Genomic DNA, 22634 nt, shown 5'->3' with positions numbered 1-22634 from the left:
CTCTCCCACTTGAGAAACCGAAAGATTGCATAAGAAAAGAGGTGTTTTAAACCTCTAGGATGGGGGCAGGCATGTATGCAAATTACTTGTGGGAGTTAGCCTATGGCAAGCAGGGGCAGGTTTGTAACAGGAACATTATATAGTGGGATAAAAGTGTGGGCCAAAGCCTCTTTGTTCCAGATTCCCCACCCTCCCTCCCCTATAAATTTTGGTATGTTGTGGGTTTGGTTTTGGGTGGCGGGAAAGAATGGCAGGTCGCCAGTCCGGGTGCAATTATGATTTAAGGGCGCTCCCTTCGTTGACTGGTAGTTGGCTGTACCAACCTAACGGTGGGCAGTATCACCACCTAAACGGGTGGGAAGTCAAGATGGGGGTGAGCGTTACCTTTTGTTGATGATATGAGTTACATGGTTATGTGTATGCACTCTGGGCGATCTACGCCTGCTATGCCTTTTGTTGTTTGTGTGTGGGCATAGCAGATCTGGCTGATTTCTGGCCGTCCTTTCTTTGCCACCATACATCCTTAAATAAATAATAATTATTATTGCTCCAATAAATCGCCATCAAGTTATCTGCCAAATCCACGTCTCAGTGTCTTTATTTTATGTTAGTATGATAAGTGGTTTGCACACATGACAACACCTCATCCGATAGAAGGTTTAGTACAGCAGCACTTGTCACACTCCCCCTCTTGCACAGCAGCACTTGTCACACTCTCCCACTTGCACAGCAGCACTTGTCACACTCTTCCCACTTGCACAGCAGCCGTTGTCACACTCTCCCACTTGCACAGCAGCACTTGTCACACTCTCCCCACTTGCACAGCAGCCGTTGTCACACTCTCCCACTTGCACAGCAGCACATGTCACACTCCCTCCCCGCCTGCACAGCAGCACTTGTCACACTCCCCGCCCTGCACAGCAGCACTTGTCACACTCTCCCCACTTGCTCAGCACCACTTGTCGCACGCTCCCCACTTGCACAGCAGCACTTGTCGCACTCCCCCACTTGCACAGCAGCCCTTGTCGCACTCCCCCACTTGGACAGAAGCACTTGTCGCACTCTCCCCACTTGCACAGCAGCACTTGTCGCACTCTCCACACTTGCACAGCAGCACTTGTCGCACTACCCCCCCTGCACAGCAGCACTTGTCGCACTCCCCCACTTGCACAGCAGCACTTGTCGCACTCCCCCATCTGCACAGCAGCACTTGTCGCACTCCCCCACTTGCACAGCAGCACTAGTCGCACTCCCCCACTTGCACAGCAGCACTTGTCGCACTCTCCCCACTTGCACAGCAGCCGTTGTCGCACTCTCCCACTTGCACAGCACCACTTGTCGCACTCTTCCCACTTGCACAGCAGCACTTGTCACACTCTTCCCACTTGCACACCAGCCATAGTCACACTCTCCCCACTTGCTCAGCACCACTTGTCACACTCTTCCCACTTGCACAGCAGCCCTTGTCACTCCCCCACTTGTACAGCAGCACTTGTCACACTCCCCACTTGCACAGCAGCACTTGTCACACTCCCTCACTTGCACAGCTGCACTTGTCACACTCCCCACTTGCACAGCAGCACTTGTCACACTCACCCACTTGCACAGCAGCCGTTGTCACACTCTACCCACTTGCACAGCAGCACATGTCACACTCCCCCACTTGTACAGCAGCACTTGTCACACTCTCCCACTTGCACAGCAGCACTTGTCACACTCTTCCCACTTTCAGAGCAGCTGTTGTCACACTCTCCCACTTGCACAGCAGCACTTGTCACACTCACCCCACTTGCACAGCAGCACATGTCACACTCCCTCCCCCCCTGCACAGCAGCACTTGTCACACTCCCCGCCCTGCACAGCAGCACTTGTCACACTCTCCCCACTTGCACAGCAGCACTTGTCACACTCTCCCACTTGTACAGCAGCACTTGTCACACTCCCCCACTTGCACAGCAGCACTTGTCACACTCTCCCACTTGCACAGCAGCACTTGTCACACTCTTCCCACTTGCACAGCAGCCGTTGTCACACTGTCCCACTTGCACAGCAGCGCTTGTCACACTCTCCCCACTTGCACAGCAGCCGTTGTCACACTCTCCCACTTGCACAGCAGCACATGTCACACTCCCTCCCGCCTGCACAGCAGCACTTGTCACACTCCCCGCCCTGCACAGCAGCACTTGTCACACTCTCCCCACTTGCACAGCAGCCGTTGTCACACTCTCCCCACTTGCTCAGCACCACATGTCACACTCTCCCCACTTGCACAGCAGCCGTTGTCACACTCTCCCCACTTGCACAGCAGCACATGTCACAATCCCCCACTTGCACAGCAGCACTTGTCACACTCCCCCACTTGCACAGCAGCACTTGTCACACTCTCCCACTTGCACAGCAGCACTTGTCACACTCCCCCACTTGCACAGCAGCACTTGTCACACTCCCCCACTTGCACAGCAGCACTTGTCACACTCCCCCACTTGCACAGCAGCACTTGTCACACTCTCCCCACTTGCACAGCAGCCCTTGTCACACTCTTCCCACTTGCACAGCAGCCCTTGTCACACTCCCCCACTTGCACAGCAGCACTTGTCACACTCCCCCACTTGCACAGCAGCACTTGTCACACTCCCCATTTGCACAGCAGCACTTGTCACACTCTCCCCACTTGCACAGCAGCACTTGTCACACTCTCCCACTTGCGCAGCAGCACTTGTCACACTCTCCCACTTGCACAGCAGCACTAGTCACACTCTTCCAACTTGCACAGCAGCCGTTGTCACACTCTCCCTCTTGCACAGCAGCACTTGTCACACTCTCCCCACTTGCACAGCAGAACTTGTCACACTCCCCGCCCTGCACAGCAGCACTTGTCACACTCTCCCCACTTGCACAGCAGCCGTTGTCACACTCTCCCCACTTGCTCAGCACCACTTGTCACACTCTCCCCACTTGCACAGCAGCCGTTGTCACACTCTCCCCACTTGCACAGCAGCCGTTGTCACACTCTCCCCACTTGCACAGCAGCACATGTCACTCTCCCCCACTTGTACAGCAGCACTTGTCACACTCCCCCACTTGTACAGCAGCACTTGTCACACTCTCCCACTTGCACAGCAGCTCTTGTCACACTCCCCCACTTGTACAGCAGCACTTGTCACACTCCCCCACTTGCACAGCAGGACTTGTCACACTCCCCCACTTGCACAGCAGCACTTGTCACACTCCCCCACATGCACAGCAGCACTTGTCACACTCTCCCCACTTGCTCAGCACCACTTGTCACACTCTTCCCACTTGCACAGCAGCCCTTGTCACACTCCCCCACTTGCACAGCAGCACTTGTCACACTCCCCCACTTGCACAGCAGCACTTGTCACACTCCCCACTCACACTCACCCACTTGCACAGCAGCCGTTGTCACACTCTACCCACTTGCACAGCAGCACATGTCACACTCCCCCACTTGTACAGCAGCTCTTGGCACACTCCCCCACTTGCACAGCAGCACTTGTCACACTCTCCCACTTGCACAGCAGCACTTGTCACACTCCCCCACTTGCACAGCAGCCGTTGTCACACTCTACCCACTTGCACAGCAGCACATGTCACACTCCCCCACTTGTACAGCAGCACTTGTCACACTCTCCCACTTGCACAGCAGCACTTGTCACTCTCCCCACTTGCACAGCAGCACTTGTCACACTCCCTCCCCCCATGCACAGCAGCACTTGTCACACTCCCCGCCCTGCACAGCAGCACTTGTCACACTCTCCCCACTTGCACAGCAGCCCTTGTCACACTCCCCCACTTGTACAGCAGCACTTGTCACACTCCCCCACTTGCACAGCAGCACTTGTCACACTCCCCACTCACAGTCACCCACTTGCACAGCAGCCGTTGTCACACTCTACCCACTTGCACAGCAGCACTTGTCACACTCTTCCCACTTGCACAGCAGCACTTGTCACACTCTCCCCACTTGCACAGCAGCCCTTGTCACACTCCCCCACTTGCACAGCAGCACTTGTCACACTCCCCCACTTGCACAGCAGCACTTGTCACACTCCCCATTTGCACAGCAGCCGTTGTCACACTCTACCCACTTGCACAGCACTTGTCACACTCTCCCCACTTGCACAGCAGCCCTTGTCACACTCTTCCCACTTGCACAGCAGCCCTTGTCACACTCCCCCACTTGCACAGCAGCACTTGACACACTCCCCCACTTGCACAGCAGCACTTGTCACACTCCCCATTTGCACAGCAGCACTTGTCACACTCTCCCCACTTGCACAGCAGCACTTGTCACACTCACCCACTTGCACAGCAGCAGTTGTCACACTCTACCCACTTGCACAGCAGCACTTGTCACACTCCCCCACTTGCAGAGCAGCACTTGTCACACTCTCCCCACTTGCACAGCAGCACTTGTCACACTCCCTCCCCCCCTGCACAGCAGCACTTGTCACACTCCCCGCCCTGCACAGCAGCACTTGTCACACTCTCCCCACTTGCACAGCAGCCGTTGTGTCACACTCTCCCACTTGTACAGCAGCACTTGTCACACTCTCCCATTTGCACAGCAGCACTAGTCACACTCTTCCCACTTGCACAGCAGCCGTTGTCACACTCTCCCACTTGCACAGCAGCACTTGTCACACTCTCCCCACTTGCACAGCAGAACTTGTCACACTCACCCACTTGCACAGCAGCAGTTGTCACACTCTACCCACTTGCACAGCAGCACTTGTCACACTCCCCCACTTGCACAGCAGCACCTGTCACACTCTCCCCACTTGCACAGCAGCACTTGTCACACTCCCTCCCCCCCTGCACAGCAGCACTTGTCACACTCCCCGCCCTGCACAGCAGCACTTGTCACACTCTCCCCACTTGCACAGCAGCCGTTGTGTCACACTCTCCCACTTGTACAGCAGCACTTGTCACACTCTCCCATTTGCACAGCAGCACTAGTTACACTCTTCCCACTTGCACAGCAGCCGTTGTCACACTCTCCCACTTGCACAGCAGCACTTGTCACACTCTCCCCACTTGCACAGCAGAACTTGTCACACTCCCTCCCCCCCTGCACAGCAGCACTTGTCACACTCCCCGCCCTGCACAGCAGCACTTGTCACACTCTCCCCACTTGCACAGCAGCCGTTGTCACACTCTCCCCACTTGCTCAGCACCACTTGTCACACTCTCCCCACTTGCACAGCAGCCGTTGTCACACTCTCCCCACTTGCACAGCAGCCGTTGTCACACTCTCCCCACTTGCACAGCAGCACATGTCACACTCCCCCACTTGTACAGCAGCACTTGTCACACTCCCCCACTTGCAGAGCAGCACTTGTCACACTCTCCCACTTGCACAGCAGCACTTGTCACACTCCCCTCACTTGTACAGCAGCACTTGTCACACTCCCCCACTTGCACAGCAGGACTTGTCACACTCCCCCACTTGCACAGCAGCACTTGTCACACTTCCCCACATGCACAGCAGCACTTGTCACACTCTCCCCACTTGCTCAGCACCACTTGTCACACTCTTCCCACTTGCACAGCAGCACTTGTCACACTCCCCCACTTGCACAGCAGCACTTGTCACACTCCCCACTCACACCCACTTGCACAGCAGCCGTTGTCACACTCTACCCACTTGCACAGCAGCACATGTCACACTCCCCCACTTGTACAGCAGCACTTGTCACACTCCACCACTTGCACAGCAGCACTTGTCACACTCACCCACTTGCACAGCAGCAGTTGTCACACTCTCCCCACTTGCACAGCAGCACTTGTCACACTCCCTCCCCCCATGCACAGCAGCAATTGTCACACTCCCCCCACTTGTACAGCAGCCGTTGTCACACTCTCCCCACTTGCACAGCAGGACTTGTCACACTCCCCCACTTGCACAGCAGCACTTGTCACACTCTTCCCACTTGCACAGCAGCACTTGTCACACTCCCCCACTTGCACAGCAGCACTTGTCACACTCCCCACTCACACCCACTTGCACAGCAGCCGTTGTCACACTCTACCCACTTGCACAGCAGCACATGTCACACTCCCCCACTTGTACAGCAGCACTTGTCACACTCCACCACTTGCACAGCAGCACTTGTCACACTTCCCCACATGCACAGCAGCACTTGTCACACTCTCCCCACTTGCTCAGCACCACTTGTCACACTCTTCCCACTTGCACAGCAGCACTTGTCACACTCCCCCACTTGCACAGCAGCACTTGTCACACTCCCCACTCACACCCACTTGCACAGCAGCCGTTGTCACACTCTACCCACTTGCACAGCAGCACATGTCACACTCCCCCACTTGTACAGCAGCACTTGTCACACTCCACCACTTGCACAGCAGCACTTGTCACACTCACCCACTTGCACAGCAGCAGTTGTCACACTCTCCCCACTTGCACAGCAGCACTTGTCACAGTCCCTCCCCCCATGCACAGCAGCAATTGTCACACTCCCCCCACTTGTACAGCAGCCGTTGTCACACTCTCCCCACTTGCACAGCAGGACTTGTCACACTCCCCCACTTGCACAGCAGCACTTGTCACACTCTTCCCACTTGCACAGCAGCACTTGTCACACTCCCCCACTTGCACAGCAGCACTTGTCACACTCCCCACTCACACCCACTTGCACAGCAGCCGTTGTCACACTCTACCCACTTGCACAGCAGCACATGTCACACTCCCCCACTTGTACAGCAGCACTTGTCACACTCCACCACTTGCACAGCAGCACTTGTCACACTCACCCACTTGCACAGCAGCAGTTGTCACACTCTACCCACTTGCACAGCAGCACTTGTCACACTCCCCCACTTGCAGAGCAGCACTTGTCACACTCTCCCCACTTGCACAGCAGCACTTGTCACACTCCCTCCCCCCATGCACAGCAGCAATTGTCACACTCCCCGCCCTGCACAGCAGCACTTGTCACACTCTCCCCACTTGCACAGCAGCCGTTGTCACACTCTCCCCACTTGCTCAGCACCACTTGTCACACTCTCCCCACTTGCTCAGCACCACTTGTCACACTCCCCCACTTGTACAGCAGCACTTGTCACACTCTCCCACTTGCACAGCTGCACTTGTCACACTCCCTCCCCCCATGCACAGCAGCACTTGTCACACTCCCCACCCTGCACAGCAGCACTTGTCACACTCTCCCCACTTGCTCAGCACCACTTGTCACACTCTCCCCACTTGCACAGCAGCCATTGTCACACTCTCCCCACTTGCACAGCAGCACTTGTCACACTCTCCCACTTGCACAGCAGCACTTGTCACACTCCCCCACTTGCACAGCAGCACTTGTCACACTCTCCCACCTGCACAGCAGCACTTGTCACACTCTCCCCCATTTGCACAGCAGCACTTGTCACACTCTCCCACTTGCACAGCAGCACTTGTCACACTCCCCCACTTGCACAGCAGCACTTGTCACACTCCCCCACTTGCACAGCAGCACTTGTCGCACTCTCCCACTTGCACAGCAGCACTTGTCGCACTCCCCCACTTGCACAGCAGCACTTGTCGCACTCCCCCACTTGCACAGCAACATTTGTCACACTCTCCCACCTGCACAGTAGTACTTGTCACACTCCCCTCCCTTGCACAGCAGTACTTGTCACACTCCCCTCCCTTGCACACCAGTTATTGTCACATCCACTGCTTTGCACAGCAATGCCTGTCACACTCCCACCCCCTTGCACAGCAGCAATCATCATACACCTCCCCCTTGAACAGCTTTTCATACACTAGAGCAGTACCACATGTGCCACCTTAGACTGAAAATTAGGCTGTCTGTGTTCTTGGAATCCAGAGGCAATGTGGGAGCAAATGGACGATTATCATTTCAATTACAGATTATCGTTCCAACCATCCAACTAGTTGGCTGATTGGAACAATTGTTCACGTGTTTGACCATTTATTTTTATTAACATTATTAAATTTTATTTATAGTGCGCCACAAGTCTTCCGCAGAGCCGTACAGAGGCCAAAATTATAATACAGTTCATGATAAAACAGTACAGTAGAAATAGCGCTACAAATATCGACACAGTCACTGCTGCAATGTGTGCAATTGAAATCTACAGCATCAGCTGAAATCTGTAGCTGTTAGCGTGGGCACAACTGACTGGTCTAGGTCATCTGAAAAAACAAAAGCAGATGATTGGAGTCCAGGGGCAGAGAGCCCAAGGAGGATGTGTGGGGAGACAAAGGAAGACATAATGGGCCTGATTCAGAGCCGTTCGCTATTTGCGGTCGTTCGTTCAAAAACAAGGGGTGGCTATTCAAATGATCCGTTCGCAAATTGCAGTCTGTTCACACCTCTAAGTCTGAACGAGCGAGCAAAACATACGCTCGTTTATTTGATAAAAACGCCCCCTGGCCGCTCGCACCATACGTCATGTCCGCTAATTATTAGATTAATCGAGTACATCGTACAGCGTATGAACTGTTCGCTATTCTTGTGGTTGGTTTTTTCAACCGCTATTTTGCGAGCAGTTCTGAGTTAAAAAAAACCAAGTGACGTGGTCAATGACGCTGCTGTATTAATTATGCACTCCCTTAAAACGCCCGTTTTGACCTTTAAGCACGCCTGCGTTCGAATTCCACTCCCCCGTTTTCAAACACCTTCCCCTGTTACCACCCACATACGCCTCATTCTGTCCCTCAAAATAGCAGGCACTCGCTATATAGCGTACAAACGATTTTCGGCCGCACTGACTGGTTCGCGCATGCGTACTAAAAACCGTACGCATGCGCAGATGTGCGAACATCGCTCGGAACGAGCGTACGGCCGCTAGCGAGCGGCTCTGAATGAGGGCCAATGAGTGAGCCAGTCTAAGGGGAGCTAAGGGCAGAAAGCAGGAGTGAGAGAACTGGAGAGTGCAAAAGGATAAGGTATACTGGATCTCATTCAGAGTCGGTCGTAGCAGCCGCATGGTCGTACGGGCTACGGCCTCAAAATCCGATCGTACGGCTGTTCGATCGTAAACAAAGTGACGCCCATTCGTTAGCACTGCACCTCCTCTAGCTACCGACTGAACTGATCGAACAAACGAGACAGTCGTAGTCAGGCGCTGTCAGTCGCTGTATGCTAATTATGTTGTGATGGTTGCGGCCGTATGTGTTGTATTGATGGTCACATGTCATGTTTACATTGACTATCGATCAGCTTGTTTTTAGCTTGTTGTCAATTATCTAATTAAAAGTGTTTAACTCTTGCTGTTCTTTTTAATCATTTTTTTTTCATGTGTCAATAAACTTTATTGTTTTTTTGTTTGTGTTTTTCCCCGTTCTCATTTTTTTAAACAATTGCCAAAACAAAGTAATGTTTATTATCTGTGAATGTACTGTTGCTAATTGTGTTTACTTTAATAATGCATGTGCATTTTGCGTTAGGATCATTTGGATTCTTATGTTTGCAATTGCACACTGCGTGTTTTATCCAATCAAATCTGACCTTATTTTTCGGGTCACATGATTAAAGGATTGGCCAATAGTGTTTTTTTTTTTTAAGGAAACTGAGTAAATATTTTAGCCAATCATCATAATTTTACCCCATGTATATTTCATGTTTTCTGTAAAATCGGCCATTGCCATCATGAGAGCCGCGGCCTTTACACGTCGGGAATTGATGATTTTGGTCAATATTATGGACAGGCGGCTTAAGAACGCCCAGCCTCCAATTTCCAACCGCATAAAGCGTGCGGCCTATGCGGAGGTGAGGAGAGCCCTTCACAGTGCGGAATTTAGGCACAATATAGCACAACTCGAGAGGCGGTGGTCGGATTTGCGCCGCCAGTCGCCAGTCCTTTTGGGAAATTTGCGGGTGCGATTAAGCAGACGTAAGTATGCGTTTGTATAAATGTTATAATTAGTGGACTTTTAAAAATGTCTGTTCCTTTTCCAGTTCTTTTATTAAATGTAAACAAACCCTCCTGTATGTTGTCCCTTATGTCCTGAATGTGTAAAGTGTACTTGTATTGTGTAGCCGAAAGTGAAAACTAAACTTAGATTTTTTTAATATCTTTAAATTTTAGAAACACAGCGGAGACAGAGAAGGGCCCGCAGATTTGGACGCAATGCAGGTCCCAACCTGCAGCCCTCCCCCTCGCCTTCCCCATCCGCTCAACCCAGCCCTCCCTCCCCACCACCATACTCCCCCAGTAACCCTCCCTCTTCCAAAACTCCCATAGTATTCCTTCCTCCCCTGCCCACTCATCCCAAATCTCCACTCCCGTGCCCGAGTCCTCATCCCAAATTTCCCCTCCCTTTGATTTTTGCCACTCCATTTCCCCTCCCACCATTCCCCCAACTCCAACTTACTCCCCATCTGTATCTCCAGCACCATCTCCCGCACCATCTCCATCAGGTGCTTTGTTGCAACGCTCTGATGGTATGTGTTTTTTAATCTTTTTTTTTTTTTTTTTGGAGTGCTGTTGTTATCCATGTTTTTTTTTTTTAATTTTTGGGCTGTGTGTTTGTTTTATTTTTTACAGTATGGGTGTCATAATCATTGCGCAGTAATGCTGTTATTCAATATTTTGTGCTTATGTTTTGTGCCTGGGCCCTTTTTTTGGGGGGGGAGCCCAAAAATGTATGCCTTTTGGGGTTTCCAAAATGCTTTTTATTTGGTGTAAAAATTGATTACATTTGGATTAGTATTTCTTAAATAAAACATGTCACAGAACTTGGGAAGGTGATAGGAACCAGACTAACCTTGTTAATGTTGTGTACACTGTGTTTAAAATGTACTAAGATGTAACTTCATTAGGAAAAGTGATGTTAGCCATAGCAAACAAACATATTGTATTTTTGGATTATCAAGAACATTCTAGAAGTGAATACGTGCAGTGGGTTTTAAGGATATGGTCATCATGACTTAAGAATACACCTCCCAGTTGTTTTTTAAACATCATAGGGGTTTTTTGGGAATGCCACATAGTTAGGGTTTCCAATTGTTTTTACACCATAAAAGTTTCTACATATTAATAATGTTGTGTGGAGGAATCTTTCGAACACACCCTAACATCATTGTGTTTTTTTGAGACATTGAATAATGTTTAATGTTCAAATGTTGGAAATTTTTTAGATGTTTTTAACCTACAAATACATTTTTCTGTCCACAGATCTAACCAAAATCATGGTGGAAATTCGTGAGGAGCTCACTCGAACAAGTGGACATTTGTTGGAGGCCTACTGCTGCCTACAGTGGATTGTGGGGAGGCTTGAGCGATTTTAGTTTTTATTTTCCTCTTTGTACATTTTGAAATTGTGCTTATTCCAGTAAAGTTTTTGTTTAAAAAACATTTGTCCTCTTTTTTATAAAAAATTCAATTGTGTAATTCTGCATTTCAAATAGTTTGTGAACAAAGCTGGGTGCCTTTCCATAGTGTAACTAATTCAAAAATGTTTATGTAAACCTTAAGAACATTTGCAGTATTTTTTTTTTTTTTTTTTTGGGGTTGCCCTACATTATCCACTTCAAAATGTCTTTCCAAAAACATTTACACCAAACCTTTTTTTTTGGCAAAATCATTTATTAATTAACAAACATGTTGCCAACATGCTTTTAATCGTAAAAAGCATTTCATCACAGAATCACACATAAAAAATGTCCTCAGGGTTTTCACAATTAAAATATCTTGCTTAGTTAGACATAAATAACAATAGGCAAAAACAAACATAATATTTCTTTTTTAACAGACAAATTAATAAAATAAAAGGCAAATTAACTAAACATGTTGTGGTATATCCGGGCAAATTTTGTTAGTTGTCCAAAAACAGTATGGGGTATTGCCAATGGGTTCCATTAGTTTTGCAGTTTTGGAAAGTGTTGTGATTTTTGTGAAAGAAAAAAAAAAAAATTAGGTACACCTTAAAATACATTTGCTCTAAGTGTAAAATTCAAAATAAATGTAAAAATTATTACCTAAAAAATCTGGAAACAACAGAATCGTGTCTGCCCCCCCCCCCGACAGCATCACAACACCTTCCTCCGGGGGGGCCATCTTCTGGCAAGGCATCCTCTGGCTGCATGGGTACTCGACTCCTTATTGCAATGTTGTTGCAATGTTGTGTAAAATCCCACACAGGACCACAATGCGAGAAACCATATCCGGCGAGTACATGAGTGCGCCAGCAGAGTGATGGAGACACCAGAACCAGCCCTTTAAAAGGCCGATACAGCGCTCCACCACCTGCCTGGTGGCAGTAGATGCGGCTTTATATTGACTTTGTGGCCCTGGTGTCAGAGTCAAATAAGGAGTCAGCAGCCAGGACGTGCAAGGATATCCACTGTCACCTGATGGAAATGTGACACCAAAAGATACATAAATTGACCATGAAAACATGTTTACACTATTTCTATAGCTACATACTGGATTTCGACTTACCAAGAAGCCACGCGTCACCAGCATGCAGTGTGCTTAATTTTGGCCAAATCCCTGAATGCTGGATCACGTACACATCATAGCTGCAGCCTGGAAATTTGGCATTCAGGGAGAGGATCCGGAGGGAGGCATCACATAGCACCATTACATTTAGGGAATGCAAATGTTTACGGTTCCTATAGATTTGTTCCCTGCATGCAGGGGGCTGAAGTGCTATGTGAGTGCCATCCACTATCCCTATGACGTGTGGAAAGCCTGCAATCTCAAAAAACTTCTACTTTACCACATCAAGGGCTTCCGTATCCAAAGGCATACTAATAAAATGTGCTATATGATTGAAGAATGCATCTAGCACATGCCTCAGGATCCGTGAAAATGAGGACTGGGAGAGGCCACCCACCAGCCCCACAGTGGTTTGGAAGGACCCTGAGGCGCAGAAATGTAACACCGCCATCAACTGTGTAAGTGGTGGGATTGCTGTAGGAATGTTAATCTGACTTTCTAGATCATTCTTTATTATTGAAAGAGTGTCTAGGATAATATTTGGAGGCAGGCGATAAGTGGTTACAACCACATCATCAGGCATTCCAAAAAGGGTAACACGTGTTATATATATCTTGGCCCTTGCACGCCTCCTATGCCTACGCCCAGAAGGAGGCTGAGGAAGGTTGGTGGGGGGCAACATAGCCACTATTAGCTGGCCCACATCGCTCTGTAAAGTTATAATAAACAAAAAAAAGTGTTGAGAAAGAATTTTCAAAATTTTCCCAAAAATGCTTAGTAATAATGGTGTATATTCTTACAGGGTCGCGCTGTGCCATCTTCGTGAACCCCTACAGGTGTTGTTTGTGTATGGGTTTTTATTTTATGGAAGAAAAAGAAAATTAAATTTTATTAAAAAAACACCACTATTACTACTATTATTGTGAAAACAATCCTTAACTTTGAAATTGGGCAATATTAAAATTTGAAAGCATAATTATTGTTTTATCAATAAAAACCACAAATGCATTATTAAATGTAAACAAAACAGCATAAAACACTTCATTATTAAAGACAACAAACTTTTAGGTTTGTAAAAATAGACACTTACCTGAATCAAGTACAAACTGGACTGTTAAATACCTAAAACAAAACAATAGAACATGTCAATAATTGTTTGAATAATGTCCTTTTTTTCTTTTAAAATACCAAAAAAAAAAAAAAAGCTTGCAGTAGGCTGGCACACATACTTGAGTCTGCAAAGCACGTTGTTATTTGGATCTTCAAAAAACACAGCCTCCCAAACACACAAAGTAACCGGGTTGTATGGGCAAACAAAAATTCAAAAATAACCCACCACCCAAAAACAAAAAATAAAAAAAACACCAAAAAAAACCCAACACCCAAAAACAAAAAAATAAACACCAAAACAAAACCAACACTCAAAAAAATAAAATAAAAAAAAACACCAAAAAAAACCAACACCCAAAAACAAAAACAAGAAATAAAAAACAAACAAACACACAAACAACACACACAAGCACCACTCCAACAACACACACAAGCACCACTCCAAAAACACACAAAACCAACACTCAAACAACACACACAAGCACCACTCAAACAACACACACAAGCACCACTCCAAAAACACACACAAGCAACACACACAAGCACCACTCAAACAACACACACAAGCACCACTCCAGAAACACACACAAGCACCACTCAAACAACTCCAAACACTATAAACACTAGCAATCCCTTCCTGCACCACAAATCACTCCAACTACAACCCACAAGTAAGGGAACATTTGGTTTTGCCTTAAATAAGGCCCAAAAAAACACAATGATTGAATAATGCAGGCAAGGTGTGCATTGTACGTATGCAAATAGGGATGCACGGGTAACCAATCCAGGGATGCGCTCACATCTAGCCCAACCCACGCAGTGATTACGGAATGCAGGAAAGGTGTGCATTGCACGTAGGCAAATAGGGATGCACGGGTAACCAATCCAGGGATGCGCTCACATCTATAAAATAGTCTTCACAAGCACTATTCCTCATGCAGTGTTAATAGTTACAATGCACCAATCTTAGCTGCTTGGTTTGTGTGGTTCCAATTAGAAACATCACAAGTAACATCGGATTAACGATTGTACTGTTGTGGCTTACGGACGCTTCTTGCCTACCTTAGCCTGGACGATCATCCTGTTCGTAGAGTGACGTTGTCATGCATTCGCAATTCATGGTAGTATGAAGCAGATAATTTATGCACTCCCCTAAAACGCCTGGAAAACGCTGAAGAATGCCTCCGTTTGCAGACCACCACCCCCGTATACACCCACAAATGGACTTTCCTGTCAATCAACTTTAGCAATCCACTTCCATTTCAGAAGCCCTACGACCGACAGTATTTTGCATCGGTAGAGCTCATACGCACATGCGCACAGCTAGCACATGCGCACAGAAAGAAAAACATCGGATGCGTACGACCATACGGCCGCTACGACCGACTCTGAATGAGGTCCACTATGTGGTGACATGGTTAAGTGGTGGACGGATATGCTTTTATGAACAAATGGGTTTTCAGCACCCGCTTGAAGCAATGCAGGCTGGGGGATAATCTGAGGGAGATCTTTCCAATGGTGGAAGCAGTACAGGAGACATCCTAAAGTGAGATGTGGTAACCAGATGGGAAGAAAGGAAAGGCAGCAACCATTGGCCAACCGGAGAGGGCAGGAGGGAGTGTGCAAAGAGATGAGGTTGGAGATGTAGGGAGGTGTGGAGAAGGCCTTGTACGTAATAGTTAAGAGTTTGAAAAGGATTCTGAAGGGGAAGCGAGGAGCCAGTGAAGGGCTTTGCAGAGAGAAGAAGCAGATGTGGAGCGGCGGGAGAGGAAGATAAGTCTAGCTGCAGCACTAAGTACAGATTGGAGAGGAGCAAGATGGGAGCAGGGTGTCAGAGTCTGTGTTTGTTGTGGACCCAGGGTGGAAACAGGAGCAAACACCGGAAAAGGTTTAAACTGAAAGGTAGGTTGTTTACTGTGAATGTTCGTAGATATGAATAATAAGATAACTAAAGTCCAGTAACAAACAAACTGATATATGTGGCTGCAGGGAACTGTAGTGAATGGGAGTAAACAAATGTCCAGATCAGTGACAGAGATGAATCCAGATAGACTGTGAGAGTGAAGTGGATATCCTGGTTTGCTAAATAGTGGCTGAAGGGGGATATCCGGTAATGCTTTGATGATGGCTGAAAAGGAAATCTGAAATGCTGTGATGATGGCTGCGCAGGAATGGGTTAACTGAGAAGACAGGTTCAGGCAGGAATGGGTCTTGTGGAAGGTACAGGGCTGACCAGCGGAGAACAAGGCAAGGCAGAGTGGTGCAGGGAGCCAGAGGCCAACAAGGAGCTAGGGCAAGCACTGTAGCACAAGTCTAGGGTACAGGAGCGCTCACAGTGAACACGTTGCAACTACAGGGAGCTCCAAACACCCTTAAGTACCCAGTAGCGGAGTGAAAGCCCAGAAAGAGCAGGTGACCTACAGACGAGTGGCCTGCTTTGTCACATGGCCAAAGACAACATGGTGGCATCCAGACACCTGTGACGCAGAGATGCCTCTAGACTTACCCTTGTCAGGATGGCCCAATGCTGGCAGACCTCTGCGTACAGCCAGTAGTGGCTCCAGGCACGGGCAAGCAGCTCCATCGCCCGGAGCGCTACTGTTTCCGGAGGGCGCAGGAAACGCCCACCTCCCTCCCGGCGCTATAGGACATATTTAAGCTCACGGGGAGGGAGCGGAGGAGGGAAGGGGCGGCAATACAGGACGGCACTGGGCGCAGCACAGCCTAGCGCCGGCCCTGCGTACAGCCAATGCCAGTCTCCACACGCCAGCTCCCCCGACAGAAGGACCGCACCACAGCGCTCTCACCGGTAAGGAGCTTAAACCTCCACACCGTGAAACCCTTGTCGTGACACAGGGGAGTCCAATGAGTAGAAGTCAAGGCAAGAGATGATCAGTGAGTGGACAATTGTTTTGGTGGCATCCTGGGAGAGGAAAGGTTTGATTCCAGTGATATTGTGGAGCTGTACATGTCAGGATAGGGCAAGAGATTGAATGTGGGGGGTGAAGGAGAGGGAAGAGTCCAGAATGACTCACAGGCAGCGGATTTGGGAAACAGAGGAGATAGTGGTGACTTTGACAGTGATAGAGAGGTCGTGAGGGGAGGACACAGACTCTAGATGGAGGGAAGACAATAAGTTCAGTTTTAGCCATGTTGAGTTTGACAAAGTGAGAAACAATAGTCTCAGTATTATAATGTACTCTTCATCAGGGCTGCCATCAGAAATTGTACAAATGAAATAGTAGGGCCCCCTGGTGTTCCAATCCATTGGATGCAGGCAGGCACTTAGATGCTGCTCTCCTCAAGAAGCACCTGGGTGTCACCCAACACCCCACTCTTAGGAAACACAAATCTAATGCTCCCTCTATCTTTTAAACCTGTACCTATGAGGCGGCGATACATCACTTCCGGAAGAAATATATGCGTTCCAGCATTTGGTACGCAATCCCACGATTTAATAGTCATATACCCTTTATAGGTATATTTTATGGCTGCCCACCCCTAGTTCATCTAAATTGAGGATTTAGCATACATGGGGGGTTCTCTCAGATGCAGCACATTGATATTAAGCAAGTTTTAAACACTAATGATATAGTCCCCGTCCCCACCAATAGGAGAAGCCCTGAGGGTTTATAAGGGAGGACAGGGGGAAGTGATGACATGCCTTGATAAAGACGGTCTTTGACAACTTGGGTCGAAATGCATTTGTTTGGGGAACTCAGCTTATATGGATTTGTTCATATGACCACCGGGACTTCTTACAAAGGTATAGACACTTTCATTAACTTGTCTGGAGAGTTATTAAATGTAAGAACAGCTTGTTGTACCATTGTGCCTTGGTAGACAGGAGTCATATGTTTTATATTGGATGACATATGTTTTATATTGGATGACGTTGATTTTCATCAAATAAAATACTAGTTTTGGAATTTGAAGCCATTGTTGGGAATCGCTGCATTTTTTAAAGATACCTTTATAAGAGAGAAACGCCAATATTTTCTGTGATTATGGTATGGTTATTAGGAAAGATACCTTTAGATACCTGAAAACACCTGTGCCAGAGTGAGTGGGGTATGCCCCTCTTGATACTTTTATTCGGGTTCCGGACTATAGATCGTAATTAGAAAGACAATGCCTAGATAGACTCCAGATGTTAGACATTCAGTTGTTAGACAGGGACAAAAGGTCGACAGGGACAAAAGTCAGACACACTAAAGTTCGACATGTAAAAAGGTCGACAGATACAAAAGGTTCAACAGTGTAAAAAGTTCGACACGATGATGGTCGACATATTTTTTTATTATTTTTTTAGGGTTAGCGTTAGGCACTTACAGTACTGGAGGGTTAGGCAATTACCCCCACGGTTAGGGTTAGGCACTTACCCAGACGAGTAGGGTTAAGCTCCAGGAATGAAGGTTAGGGTGAAGATTAGGGAAAAAAAAACAAAAACAAACATTTGTTGACCATTTTTGTGTCGACCATTTGCATGTTGAGCTTTTGACCGTGTCGACCTTTTGTACTTGTCGACCTTCTTACATGTCGAACTTTAGTGTCTAACATCTGGTGTCTATCTAGACATTGTCTATCTAATTACTGTCTACCTCTCATACCACACCCCTTTTATTCACCGGGCGGTGGGAATGACATAACCGCTAACACACACAGCACCACTTTTAGTTATTTTCTTATCTCACACTCTACTCAGTAATTGGTGATGTGGAATAAACAAAACTTTTAGCCTAGTTCAATAGAACGCCATTCAAATCATAACGGTACCACACATTGCTGTTTTTTCTTTATCACTTGCTTTATACATATCCACATCTTGGAGGGGAAGGAAGAACCTCTGAGGATTTACAAACTTCAAGGGCCTAGGAATATATAGGAGGGAAAAAGTCCACCTTTGTAGGTAAACCACGCTAGTTCAATCTCCCGGTGCATGTAATTAGCCGCATTCCACCTATTCTGCCTAGACAGCTAAGCTTAATGCTTAATGTTCCCTCTGTTCCTATTGTCTTTTAATAGGGGGGCCTTCTATCCACTGTCTTTTGCCTGTCCACTCTCTGTGGTGCTTGTCTATCCTGTCATGTTGACTTTTTCTGTATGTTATGTGATTTGTTCTGTTATTTGCATCCTTGCATGCACAGTATCACTCTGCTCGATTGTACTCATGTCCCTGTTATGTGTACTTATGTTCCTGTTATATGTACTGTTTTCATGTTTGTAATTTCTGTATGATGATATCAGGTCTACGGAACCTGTTGCACCATATAAATGATGATGCTGATATAAGCGTTTTACACAATAAACCTTAATGCAGTGGTTCCCAAACTGTGCGACTTGGCACCCTAGCGTGCCTCGAGACACTTGCAGGGGTGCCTCAGGTTGGTTGTCCGTTACCAAATCAAATTAATTATGGTCAATGTAATGTAAATATGTGGACAAAAAGAAGCGCAAACCTGTCCATCACCACATAACTGAACTTAAGGATGACAGGTCAGCACAATTTGCTACTTTACTACATTTTTTCAGAATTTCTCAATAACAAACTTTGAGCTTATGGGGTGCCATGAAAACAATGCTGATAGTCTACGGCACCGTGATTCATAAAAGTTTGGGAACCACTGCCTTAATTCATCAAACCAGTGGAGTAACTAGGGTATTTGGAGCCCAGGGCAAATTGAAAAATGGAGCCCCCCCCCCTCTATGTGCGTGCGCTGCGAAAAATGGGCGTGGTCACAAGGAACATTTCTTTCTTGTCATTGGGAACATTTCTTTCCATATGCACCTTAATGCAGTTCCCCTTATATAGTTCCCCCTATGCAGTGCCCCTAGTAGTGGTCCCCCTTATGCAGGCCCCCAGTAGTGCCCTTATACAGTACCCCCAGTATGCAATGCCCCCAGTAGTGGTCCCCCTTATGCAGCCCCCCATTAGTTCCCCTTATACAGTGCCCCCAGTAGTGGTCCCCCTTATGCAGGCCCCCAGTAGTGATCCCGCATATGCAGTGCCTCCAGGAGTGATCCCCCTTATGCAGGCCCCCAATAGTGCCCCTCATACAGTGCCCCCAGTAGTTGTCCCCTTATGCAGGCCCCCAGTAGTTATCCCCTTATGTAGTGCCCCCTATAGTGGTTTCCCCTTTTCAGCGCCCCCAAGAGTGGTCCCTCCTTTGCAGTGCCTCCAATAGTAAGCACCTTATATAGTGCCACCAGTAGTAGTCGCCTCTATACAGTGCCCTTTATATAGTGCCCCCAGTAGTAGTAAACCTCGATGCAGTGCCCCCAGTAGTAATCCCTCCAGTAGTGGTCCCCCATGATGCAGTGCCCCCAGTAGTAGTCCCCCCCAATGCAGTGCCCCCACTAGTAGTGCCCCCCCAGTAGTAATCCCCAGTAGTGGTCCCCCCCAATGCAGTGCCCCCAGTAGTAGTCCCCCCCAAAGTAGTGCCCCCAGTAGTAGTCCCCCAACAGAGGTCCCCCCCCTTGATGCAGTACCCCCAGTAGCAAGTAGTGGTGCCCCCCCAGCAGACACATTAAAAAAAACAGGGGGAAGGAAGGGGCGCAGCCATGCAGCACAGAACAGCGCTGGGCGCATGGAAGCCTAGTGCCGGTCCTGCTGCTAATTCAAATAAACACACAGCCGCCAGCCAGCTGCTGTCTGTTTGTTACTGTGTGTAGTGCTGACCGAACTCCGAGCCTGATTCAGAGACAGACTCTCTGAAAGACCGTTCGCTCTGAATCAGGGCGTTTTTTTTTTTTTTGGAGCGGCCTCCTGGCCGCTCGCATAGCTGTGGGTGACCACCCACAGCTATAGCGAGCGGCCAGGTTGATGGTTGCGATGGTCAAGACCATCGCGACCATGGGGCTTGCGACGAGACCCTTGTGGTAGGGTCTCGTGGCCGCAAGCCCCAGAGAGCTTCTGGCTCTAATAGAGTCACTGACATCACTGGTGATGTCAGTGGGGCCGCCCTCAAACGGCAGGCGTTTGCTTGGGAACGCCTCCGTTTGTGAAGCCACCCCCCGGCCACGCCTACCAAATGGGGCGAGCTGTCAATCACCATCGACAGCTCGCCCCCTTTGGTGCGAGACCCGGAGCGACGAAGCACCCGTCGCTAGCCGGGTCATGCGCATGACGGAGCCGGCTCCATTGTGCGCATTCCCAGTGGGCAAACATCGACCCGGTTGCGAGCGCTCAGCGCTTGCGACCGGGTCTGAATCAGGCCTTCCGTTCGATGAGCACTACACTGACCTCAGAGTCCTGGACCGCGGCCTATCCAAACACATTTCTTTTTGGTGTATATTGGTGTATATTTGTCATTAACTATTTGCCTCATATTCCCTGAAAACACCCATTTTCGGGGGATATCTGCAAATACTCAGAAACCCCCTCCTGCGTGCAGGTACGACAGGAGGACTGCATAAGGGGCATTACTATAGGAGGCACTGCATAATGGGCACTACTACTGGGGGCATTGCATAAGGGGCACTATTACAGAAAGCATTGCACAACTACAGGGGGCACTACTACAGGGGGGCACTGCATAATGGGCACTAACCTGATACACGCAGAGTTTACAGGTCATAAGCTATGGGTCTGATTCAGCAAGGATAGAAATTTGCGATCGCGATAGCAATCATGTACGCAGTTCTGCTGTGAAAGTATGCCAATAATTGCAATCACAAAGCGCTCTCATTGACAACATGTAGACGCCCACTTTCCCTCTTGCACATCTGTAATACCTTGAAATCCAGCCAAAACATTGGTAACATCGAAGTACATCGGAGCCACTCGCACATTTAAGGCAGGTCTGCCCTACCACTAATTTGCTAACTTTCCTGCACACAGTGAGAGCTCATGCTGCGCATGCCATCGTATTGGCTAATTTATGCATGCCCCTGTAACCGCATTCAAACGCAAGGACACGCCTGCGTTTCTCCAACCACCCCCCGTCACCACCCCTAAACGGTGCTAACTGTCAATCACTCTGCGATGGGTCTGCGTAGTCCCGATCACAGTGGCTGGTTCGCACACTGCGATCCATACGCATGCGCACTACGCAACAGTCGGCCATCTACGTATGCTTTAGCAGTTGCGATCCTTGCTGTTCCAGGCCCAATATTGCCAATAATCTGGTTCTACATGGACATAGAAACTCGGCAACCTGTCTTGAGCTGAGGTGACAGACTGGCAGGAGCGGAGAGAAGGGTTGGTAAGGTAGGTCTTTTAAGGTGGGATGTAATAGGCATTACTGTGTGGCATAATGTGTAAGGGGAATTACTATGTGGCATAATGTGTTATAAAGGACCCTACTGTGGCTTAATGTGTTATAAAGGGCATTAATGTGTGGAATAATGTGTTATAAAGGACATTACTGTGGCATAATGTGTTATGTAGGGCATTACTGTGTGGCATAATGTGTTGTAAGGGGCATTACAGTGTTCCATAATGTGTTGTAAGGTGCATTACGGTGTGGCATAATGTGCTATAGGGGCATTACGGTGTGGTACAATGTGTTATAAGGGGCATCACTTAGTGTGGCATGAGATGTAAAGGGCATGACTCTATCATGAAACCACACACCTTTTCCGGGAGTGTACGTGACAGAGGCGCGCACAGTAAAACATCTTCTTTGGGGGGTTTTTTTTTGGGGGGGGGGAGGGTGGAAACTTTTTTGGCAGGGGGAACAAAATTTATAGTTATGCCACTAGTCAAGATGCCTGAAAATAATCCAATGAAAATCAGTCAGACCAATATTGGACATGATAGGGAAATTGAAGATAAATAGTAGTCTTTAAATTGATATATTTCTGAAAATGGCATAAGCCTATGATTATATTCTATTATGACCCTTGTGAGGAAAAACACTGGTGGGAAAACCTGTTCCCTCCAAATTTTCAGCTCTCTAAAATTTACTCTGTAAGCTTTGTGTTATGCTTCTTAAAGTATGTATAATTATGGTACAAAAATGTAGAAGAGTGAGAAAACTACAATTTCTTGTCACAGTAATGCTGTCACTGGAAGCAGAATAACTACTAGGCACTACTAGGGGTAGTGGAAATTTGTTTGGGTCACGGATCTTTTA

The sequence above is a fragment of the Taudactylus pleione genome, unplaced genomic scaffold (genome assembly GCF_031769625.1).
Source record: "Taudactylus pleione unplaced genomic scaffold, aTauple2 ptg000184l, whole genome shotgun sequence".
NCBI classification, from domain to species: domain Eukaryota; kingdom Metazoa; phylum Chordata; class Amphibia; order Anura; family Myobatrachidae; genus Taudactylus; species Taudactylus pleione.
This window is presented reverse-complemented; position numbering follows the sequence as displayed.